This window comes from Lagopus leucura, unplaced genomic scaffold, assembly GCF_019238085.1.
Source record: "Lagopus leucura isolate 7727_CA_CO unplaced genomic scaffold, USGS_WTPT01 Super-Scaffold_739, whole genome shotgun sequence".
NCBI classification, from domain to species: domain Eukaryota; kingdom Metazoa; phylum Chordata; class Aves; order Galliformes; family Phasianidae; genus Lagopus; species Lagopus leucura.
In genome coordinates this window covers 21,971,910-21,982,403 of record NW_024962255.1, presented here as the reverse complement: position 1 = coordinate 21,982,403, position 10,494 = coordinate 21,971,910, and the positions used below count along the sequence as shown (strand labels likewise).

At 43.3% G+C, this 10,494-nt stretch overlaps 1 protein-coding gene across 4 annotated transcripts in view; it reads left to right on the top strand.

The window, feature by feature from the left end:
• Window positions 1-10,494, top strand: part of LCOR (ligand dependent nuclear receptor corepressor) — a 72,326-nt gene that overhangs the window by 48,364 nt on the left and 13,468 nt on the right. The window lies entirely within an intron of this gene.

Genomic DNA, 10,494 nt, shown 5'->3' with positions numbered 1-10,494 from the left:
TAAAAGTTCACGGGAGGATGGCCTTAGGTAGTGCTAGGGGTGCTGGATGACCTCGGGAACAGTCGTTTCTGTTAGCCTCTCCCCCTCCCCAGCAACTTCGGATTTTCAAAGGTTAGGCACACCATTGCTGTCGTTCTGAATATGCACTGCTCGTTCTTGAAGCGGGCTGGGCGTTTGGCCCCAGCTATCCTTTGTTTTTGTTTACTTACTACGTTGTAGGACTCAAAACCTTGGTTCCCCGTAGCTCTCTAGTTGTAGTGCGGCGTTTCAGCTTTGAGCTGAGCTTGAGCTCAGTGGCAGGATGAGAGCTCTGCAGCACGTTCCGGTGTAGCTGAGGATCGCAGTAAGGTGCGGTTACACTCGTGGTTTCATCTGCTGTAGGAGGTTTGCTGCAAGCTTAAAAGAAAAAGAAGTAACGCAGTTTTACTGTTCAGAGAGGTTTAACCTTTTGCAGTTGTCTTTATTTAAGCAACATGAGTTGAGTTTTATAAAAACTTGTCACTGTAGTGTATGTGGAGTGCTCATCTTACTAACCTAAATATTTTGTATGTGTATGTTGAAGTGGGTGACAATCGTGCAGCAGAAGAATGGTGTGCCTACCCTTTAATGCTGCAGTTTTAAAAGAGAATTTGTCTTGTCATTTCAGACTGTAGGCTAAGAGTTGTAAATAGATAGTGAGAAGTCGAGTACTCTTTATTTGCTTTGGTTAGAAAGTGGATATTAAAAAACAGAAAAACAAACCAAACGCGTAACTTTCTCAGTTTAAATGTCCTGAGACCTGAAGATTGTAGTACTCACGTCTGCAAAGCTTTTAAACACAACACTTGATCTGTGATAACTTGATATTCAGGTAACCTTTCTTTTTCGAGAAGCTTTTTTGAACAACCGTATTTCCTCCAAAGGTCTCTGCTGAAAAAGGAAAAAAAAAAGAAAGAAGTGTAGATTATTTTTTAAGCACTAATTGCATTACGTCGGTAACTGCAATATAAAATAGCCATTATTGTTTTGTGAAGCATGGTTGAGATTAGTTAGTGGTCCCTTTTTAAAATTTCATGAGCCTCTCAAAAAAATAAAAACAAATTTAAAAAAAAGCTGCTGAATATTCAAAAGATATATATTTTACCTTATCGTAGGTTTTGTAAATTTAGTCTGTAATATTCAGGTGCACCTTTTAACGTTAACGTTTTGTTTCAAAGTCCCACCCGATGTATTTTCTCCGAGGTGATTCATCACGTGAGACTGGGATCACTCCGAGTGCTGCAGTGATCACGAATATTTCCTTTCCTTTTTCACTACGGATTTTTTACGGGCGCTTTCAGTGTAACTAACTAGTGGTAAATGGGATCATTTTAAATATATGATTGGGATTAATGTTTGTCCATGAGCATGCTTGATTTTCTGCTGACCAGCAGTTTGCATGGCCAAAATCCCCGGTTGACCATATTTTGGTGTGGGAAGGTGTGGTTCACTGCTGTCTTTGTAGCAAAAGCCTCGTTTCTCATGTTATTTCTGCTAAGTGGATGCTTATGTTACTTGGATCGCTTGGGCAGGAGCTAAGGTTTAGAATCTTCCTCCTGCCGCCCTTTGGGATCGCGTTGGTGTAACGTAGACGAGCCGCAGCCCTGGAGGAGCGGAGGCGTCGTTAGGAGGAGGCCTTTCGGGTGCTTTTTGTCACTGGTTTTCTCTTACTCCCGAGATCGTCCAGCCGGGGTAGTGATTGGACTTAACAGTATTGTCGTGTACTGCGTTGCTGTAGCTGAAGAAGCCTGACAGCGGGAAACTGTGAATAATATTTGTGGCAGTCTCTGAAAACTAGTTTTTCAGTCCAAGTATCATGAAGGAGAATCCCTCTCCCCTACCCCCATCCTAGAAAAGTAATTTTATATTTTGTGTGTATAAAGTTTTAAGACTCAAGTTTCATATTGTACTGAAGTTTAGGTGTCGCTTGGTAAATCTTTGCTGCAGCATATAATTGAAGATGAGTAAGGCTTAGTGTGGTAGGGGTCCTGGTGTGGAGTTAATTATCGTACAGTTCTGGTGAGAAAGCCCAACATGTATGAAATGTCTTTTTTTTTTTTTTTTTTTTTAATTTTATTTGGACTTGTAAGATGTAAAAGTGCTTTTTTAGAACTCTGACCTATTACAAACTATTACCTCACTTTCAGCCAGCTGGATCCTCATTCCACAGTGTTGTAGGCATTATGGTGGCTGTAATGCTTGAGTACAGCCGTAGAGTTGAACGTTTCCAGTTGGGTATTGTAGGGACGTGTATCTGGACTTGCTTTTTTATTTCCATCAGAAGGCTTTTTGTTTTTCCCCAGTCATTTGCTAATGTTTTTTTTAAAGGCTCAAGATGGTTTCCTTGAGAATTTCTCATTTCTTCCTGCAAAGTGGGGGTAAATAAGGAGAGGTAGCTACATGAGCGGTGCATGTATGCCTTTGCTTTCTCCTCTTTGCAGATCTCCTAATCTGACACTTGTATGACCAACCTTATTGCTTGACCCGAGATTGAGCTCTGAATTCTCACTGAAATGAATGCTGTTAACGAATGCAGGTGTACAGATGAGGTGGTGCCTCTAGAAGGGAACACATTCAAGCAGTTCTTGTACCATCCTTTTTGTGGAGCTTTCTGGTGCTCAAGGATATTCCCGAACATGAGAGGCAGCTGCAGCTGTGTTTAGACCGGTTGGGAACAGTCAAGGAACGCTCTGTGCTTTGTCTTGTGGCAGGCCAATATTGGAGTCTGAGTATTTCTTTCTGAGGACCCAAGGGTACATTGCCTTCCCCCAGAAATTCACAGGAACCGGCAACATGATTCAGAGGCTGTAGGGCTGAATAAGCTTTGTATAGGTTGGAACAACTTTTTAGTTCTGATTGAATTGCTTTTTATATCATCTGCAATGAGTGTTATACAGGCAAAACTGGAATTATCGTGTTTCTTTTCAGTTTACTTTGGATTAATGCTCTTAAGATGTCCTTGAGTCTTAGCAGGAGAACACGGTGCCCAAGCAGTGAAGGGAACACTGCGCTGTTCCCTCGTTTCTCAAAAACAGCGCGGCAACATCTTGTAATGTAAAGAGCTTTTCTTCAGCAAAGACAAACTTTTAACTCTTCAGTGTAAGAATGCATGCACCTCTTGCAGTCCCAACTCTTATGAAGGCAAATTTATTGATCTGTACTGGAAACTCTATCACAATATTTTAAATATCTTCAATTCTCTGCCAAACGTTAGAGGTAGGATGGGAAGGCTGTTTCTCTCATTCTCAGGAGGATCAGAAACTTCTAGGTTATTCCCACAAACGTTTCAGAAACAAAATGTAGCTTCAGTCTATGTCAGTATCGCTCGGCACCAGTAGATAATGTTGGCTAATATTGCTTTTAAAAGCTAATCCTAAAAGAACATGTTTTAAGAGCAATTTTGGTACTATCAAGGTTTCCGCTTGATCTTAAGTTATGTGGAAAACTCAGTGATTAGAACCTTCAGAAACTTGAAAACCTGCACTGCTAGTTCTGTTAGATGTAGCAAACGTAATAATCACCACAGTTACTCATTTCTAATTATTCGGTATATAAACATGATGTGCCGTGATGATCTCTAAGCAGAGAGAGATTATAGACTCAGAATGATCCGTAGATGCACTCCACATATACGAGATAAAAACTGCAAGTAGCTACAGTGTTCCAGCATCCATCTCTCTCCTGGTCTTGGTTTGACCGGGCCAAGTCTCTATAGCGATAGGACAGCAGCAGTTTCACATCCTGTCAGATTTTGCCCTGCATTCAGGTATTGTCGTGGAAATCTTAGCATTAGGGAGCTGTACCCAATCCTGACAAGGGTCTCTTACCCAGCTGCAAAGTTTCCCTGCTGGAAGGCTGGTTTTTCTTCAGCCTGCCCCGGGATATTTCATTCACCTTCAGAAACAAGCATTCCCTCACCCCCGCCCCTGTGTTGGTCTCTACTTCATTGGTGAGTGTAACCTGGAAGTGCTCAAAAAGCTGATTCTACCTGATGGATCAGGGATTAGGGGACAGACTTCGTTCTGACTGGAGCGGGAAAGGTTCATGTCCAAGTAATTTCTGTAGTCATTTCCTAACACGGCCTCAGTGCGTGTTCCTACTCAGAGGAACGAAGATCTACTGCAGTGACTAACACAGTTATCAACTACTTGGTGCTACGTTTCTCAAATATTTTTGCAGATGATATTTTTTACTCCTGCGTGAAAGCACGTAAACGTTGCTGTCACTGTAAGAAGCACTTGTCTGACCTGTTCAAAAGTACCAGAAAAGGGATAAGTGACTGCAGCACTTTTTCTGTTACAATGCCAGAGTCTTAATTACATCTGGTCTTCAGGTTATGAGAAATCTTAAACGTACAATCTAGGATCGTTAACAGCTTTTCAGGTCAGATCACAAAGTTCTCTTGGGATACAAATCTGTCTTTTAAGGAACAGGAGGAGATGTTCAGAAGTTCAGGCAGGGGATGCATGCGTGCCTGATGTTCGTAACCGATCATTTCAATGGGCCGTTCCAGGGCTTGATATTTGGAATCTGGGGTGATGGGTAGGGAAAGGGAAGTTTTCCAAACTGAGGAATCATTTTGGACCATTGTTTAATGTTCAGTTTGAAAAGTATATCACAAGAAAAATGGGTAGGGATTCTTTCTCCCTTATGCCTTCAGGGAATGAGTAGTATTTAGAATCTCTGGCTGAAATTCAAGCCTTTTTACCGTGTAAATTTTTAATATAAACTCATTGACATGCTTTTTACATCTGAGGACTGAAAATGAATCTTAATGTTTAAGTTGTGGAATGGTATATTTCTTAAATGAAGGGGGAACATTAAAAAAAATAGATTAGAATACCAGCATTAGTGAGCTTAAGGAATTTTAGTATGTAATAGCAAAGTAGAGCAAAGTATTTGATTAAAAAAAATAATCTTGAATTGCTAGTCTGTAACTAGGTGCATTCTAATTTAGCAGGTGAATATTCTTTACTTATTGATATATGATGGGCTTTTTGCAAATAGAAACCTTTATCTGAGTCCCACGTGTTGCTTGTACTGATGGGATCTATGCTTACAGCAGCTTACTGCTGCTTTAAAATGTATAAAATATGTTTTGAGTGTTTGCTCATAACTCTTTCTAACCTCCACTTGTTAAATTGTCAGACATTGGTATTTTATCAGTCCGCAATGTAAGTGAAACTAATGTTCTTAGGAATCCAACTTGTACACACACTGTTTAAAAACCCTCAGGGACAGTTTACACACTATCCTCACTCAATTCAGGTACTTGTACTCTCTTCTTAAACCTAGCAGTGACTTGTATTTTGTTTTGCTTTTCTTTTGACGTGCTGATAGCACATCCTTGATGAATGTCAACTTAAAACTCAGTTCAGGTATCCAGGTATAACTCAGCCAAACGGATTTTAAAGCTGCATATTTACTCTCCAGCACACAGTGCCTCAGACACTTATAGTGGCATTCTGTATATTCAGTTATTACTACTGAGCAGATCGCGTGGGGGTTCCTGGTATGTATTGTAAGAAATTCCTATGTATATTATATAATATGTATTATATTATATACATATATAGTATATATGTTATCTTAAACTTATATATTTTAAAATGCCACTACTAGCCAGCGCAGCTAAAAAAGAAATACATTCCCGGCCGCCTCCGTGCCCTGCGGGGCGGCTCCTTAACGTGGCTCTTGCTTCTCTCTCACCATAACTACTTCTAACCTCAAGCACGGGTCCTTGGCTGTCTGACCTCTACACTCTAGTTATGCAATGTCCTTAGAGAATTCTGTGCACTGGCCACTGTGATGGAAACCAATGGGCCGGGAGTGCTTTGAGTTTATGAGTAATTGTTCTGCCAAAGTTTGGTGTTCGTGTGACGAGCGCGTAAAGCTGTCGGGCGATGGGCAGCGGCGTGCAGCGCGGGGAGCCGCGGCCTCGGCAGCCGTGTGCTGCTCTGCTCTGGCTCTCGGCTGGCGGTCGCCGCTCGGCGCCGCCTCTGCTTTGTTGTTCGACGCTTTACGCCCCAAAAGTCTTCTCTTTCTATTTATGTAACCCATAGTCTCTGCAGAGTATGGAAAATGGCATTTCTCTCTGACCTCTAGAAGTTCAAGTGTCATGGGAAAAAAAAAAAAACAGGAACCCCCCCCTTTACTCTTATGGACCTCATTTCAATATACTGTTTACAGTTTGACGGAATTGTATAATTTAATATTTCTCTTGTACTGTAGTTTATATTTATTTACAGATTTTTTTTGTACTGTGTGATTTGAATTTTTTTGTTCCTTGCTATGATCAATGTTTTATGTAGTAGAGCACTTATGATCACAAATTAAGGTTTTTGGTTTGATTGCACTACGTTAATTTTTTTAATGCAGTTCTGATTTTTTGACTGGACTAAATAAGCTGTGTCTTAATGTATGTGATAAGTACTTTTAAATTTTTATTTCACGTGGTCCATTTATTTTTTTGCATTGTATGTCAAAGCGCTAATTCTCTTGTTGTGCATGTGTAAGATTTAATGGCTCCATTGTATTATTTGACCATGTCATTTTGGAAACACATTCCCAGCTGTAACGTTGTGTATGGTAGTTTTCACTGGATGCTAGACTTTTCAAAACCACTATTCTTCTAATAAATTTTGTTGTGAAAAACTTTCAGGGGTTCCAATTCTGTTGTTCCTAGCGTGCTTTCTGAGCGCCCGCACTGCCAGCCCGAGGTGGTGAAATGCAAGTGATGCAACTAAAGAGAGCCAGGGGAGGAAGGGAAAATGGCAGGTAAAGCCCAGGCTGGGAGTCCACGCTCCTGTTGTTTCGTGCTCCTAATTAGGATTGGTGATGGCGCTGCTCCGGCAGCCGGGCAGGGAGCGCTGATGTAAGCTGGCGTGCAGCTCCTCTGCTCTCATCTGCTCTTCCCAACTGGTCGCTCTAATTTCGTTCACAGTAAATAATTTATTTGGTGAAGAATGAACGGTCTCTCATGAGAGAGGAAAAAAGAAAGTAGCCTTGTCTGCTGAGCACTTAGCAGTGAGTCAAGGTGGGAACCACAGCAGTCATTCCTGCCTGGGAATCCTCGCCCGCTGCGCTTCCGTTCAGCTCAGTCGTGGTCCCCCGAGCACAGGGGGTTCTGCAGGTTTGTTAGCGTGCCCTTGGAGCACTGCCTCCCTAACAGGGCAGCTCGGTGCTGCTGTCCTGCCTGGTCTGAGGGGCCATGGAGCAGCGTTGCCGCTCCGCGCTGCTGCCTGCCGTGCACGGCTTGCTTTCCCCAGCCACGCTTTGCGTCGGGTTGAACTACTTCTAATGCCATGCATTATTGATACCTAAATGCTGAATGCTAAAAAGTAGGTTACAGTAAGCGTTGTGTAATGGAAGCCACGTGGGTTCAGGCACTGCTGCTGACCTTCGTGTTCAGTCCGAGGGCGGTGTGGAGAGTAGCACACAGGAACCTCCTGGCTTTGGGAAGGCTTGTAGAGCACTGCAGCCTGTGCAGCCCAGCTTTCTCCTGAGAGCTTGCTTTCTCATCTTGTGCTGTTGCAGTGTAGGCTTCAGCAAAGGGTTTGCATTTACTAACGTGATTTCAGTGCTTTATTTTTACATTTTAAGATTCGTAGCTGTTACATTACAAACAATTGTATTTCTTGTATGCAAATCCTGGTATAAAAAAAAAAAAACACAAAAAAACCCAGCAAAATGGGAAGGTAGCTTTGTACCGTCCTTGGCTTCGCTTCACTTGGCAAGTAGCACCTGAATGAATACTTGGTTTGCTCAGAGCTTTACACTGCTTCAGGAATAGTGAGTCTTTGTGTAAATAGCTTACAAGCCCCGTGCTGTAAACTAATGTTTATCATATATTTTTCTGTGTGTCTGAATACATCTGTCAGATCTATGAAAATAGCCTCTGAAAGTGACAAACCGTGTTCCCATCTGCCATTCTTTCGGATCTATTGCATGTTGCAAGCTTTTCCCAGAACATTTTAAATCGACACTTCATCCTGCGATGACTGGAAAAAACAAAGTTTTGTTATTTGTGTTTTCCTGGAAGACTTGCTGATGGTCTGGCACTTTCAAGTTGAAGTTCTTCAGCTGAAAGGAACGAAGTGTCAAATTCTTCTCTTGGAGCATTCTGTAATACAGCTCCATGTAACTAAGAGAACGCCGTGCCCCGAGCCAGAAAGAAGCATCCACACTGTGCTGTAGAAGTGGAAAAGAACTACGTTAGAACTGTTAGGCAGCTTAAAGAGTCTGCCAAGTTCCCTTATAGCTAGATGTGAGTTTCTTGGACCTGCTCAGGGATGGGACAGCACGATGAAACCTCCTGGTGCTCTCAGTGCTGGGATAAGTGAGAACTGAAGGTATGGTGACAGCCCAAAAGTGATGTCAGAGGCAGAGTTTGCAGTGGTGGAAGCAAATCTGGGAATGCACAAGTTGACACAATGAAGATAACAAAGAGATTAAAATAAAAGACCATCTTCCTAATGTAGTAATTCTCAAGAGACTGGAATAGATGTTACGGTGCTGGAAGGATCCCAAATAATGCTGTGTGTGGGAGTGCTGATGTTTCCTCTGCTCTGGTTCCTTCAATGCAGCCTCTGTCCTTTATAATCCATCCCGTCCTCAGTTGTCCAATGGGGAACTCAGAAGAAGTAGGACTGATTTCACAACCAAATCAGTTCCTGAGTTCCTTCTCACCCACCTCCCAAACGCAGAGCTGCATCTGAGAGCTCGCTGCTGATACCAGGAGGAGCACACAGCCATTGCGCCTCACTTTCCTAAGTTGCCTTTGAAGGATCAGAAACCACAGGTGACATTCAAAAAAAAAAAAAGAAAAAGAGAAAGCAACAAAACTGTTCTGAAGTCTCTCTCTTCCTCATCTGCAGGTGCCCTGCATGCTGTTCTGTTAGACCGGCCACGCTTTGTTCTTTGCTGACGTGCACCAAGGTCCCAACATCACGTGTCCTAAATCCCTCCTGCCCAGCTCACTGGTGCACAGGCTCACTGGAGCCTTGGTATGACATTCTTGACTTTGAAAGGGGCTTTTGTGATTCCCCTTCTTAATACCAAACCTTTGGCCGCACTTTTCTCCTCGCTGAGCTAGAAGTTGCTCAGAGTATGTGGGGGGAAAAACCAAAGGAGGAGCTCCCAGTGCGGCACTGCTCTGTGCTGTGCCCCTGCAGGGCTGGGACAACTGCGGCTCTCACAGAGTTCAGTCCTGTTCCTGACTTGCTTAGTGTAACATTCAGTCTTTCTACTCGTGCAGACATCTCGTAGCTAGCAGCGTGTGGAAGCCAGGCACAGCTTGGTGTCTCCGTCCCCTTTGAGTGAAGGTGGTGTGATTTTCCTGGGTTTTCTGATGTGCTGTGCTCAAGGTGGTGCTTCTGAGAAATTCCCATAAAAGCAGCTGGCCGCATCTGAGATGTTAGTACTGGCTTAAAACAAGTTATTTGACTGTAAAGGGGACTCTAAAAAGGAGATACCTTAGGACTCTGGTTTTGTTTAATAACCTTCCATAGTAAGTGTACTCTGTATGTAAATGCAAGCTTTCCTCTGGTTTCTCAGCATCAGGCATGAGCTTGAGTGCTGGAGGCTGTGCCAGCTCACTCTGTACCCGGGTGTTCTCTCTTGTTGGATGTGTGACAGCCCCGTGACCTCACTGCTGGCTTTATGGAGCTGTGACCTTGTGCTGGTGCATCAAACTCAGTAGACTGTTGCTCTTGTTTCAGGCCCTGTGCTGGCTTTTCCCTGCTAGGCACACACCCACAGGCATGTTAGGCAGCCATACCTGTTGGCCGCTCGTTCATTTCAGCCCATTCCCATTGACGTCCTCTGTCAGTGCCTTTACGTCTGGTTGAGCATAGACTGTGCACAGCAAAGAACAACAAAAATGACATCGCCCTAAGTGTAAAGGAAATGTGCTTTGTAGTGCCTTTAACAAGCTTACTGCTAGGTGCAGAAGTCATGGAGGGGCAAGCAGTGGGGGCACTGCCAGGTTCTGCCTTCCCCTGGCTCTTACTGTGCGTGGAGATGGTGCACCGCTTTGGGTTTCTCCAAGGGATCTGCTCCTTTGTAAGGATCCGTTGTTGATAGGTAGATTTTTCGTTTTATTTTCTCTCTATCTGGCAAACAGGCATTTGATGGTTTCCATCCCGGGCAGAGAGAAACAAACAATACCTGTCATTATGCTGCGGGGAGGAAAACTGCAGAGATAAAGTATGTTTTAACTGCAGCATCCAATTACAAAGGGTAAGCTGCCAAAATCAAGAATGTTCTAAGCACGATGAATAACCCTAAAACAGCCAGTCACATCTGTAACAGTGACAGCATTACTGAGCAGGGTGTGCTGCCATGCCTCTGTTTGCTACGTGGCTGGACAATATGGGAGACGGGGGGGGAGATGGGACCTGTTTTGGTGGATGCTGGCTATGGCTGGACCAGATTTGCATTCGTTTGATCTTCCTCTACCGTTGGGGTGCATGGAGG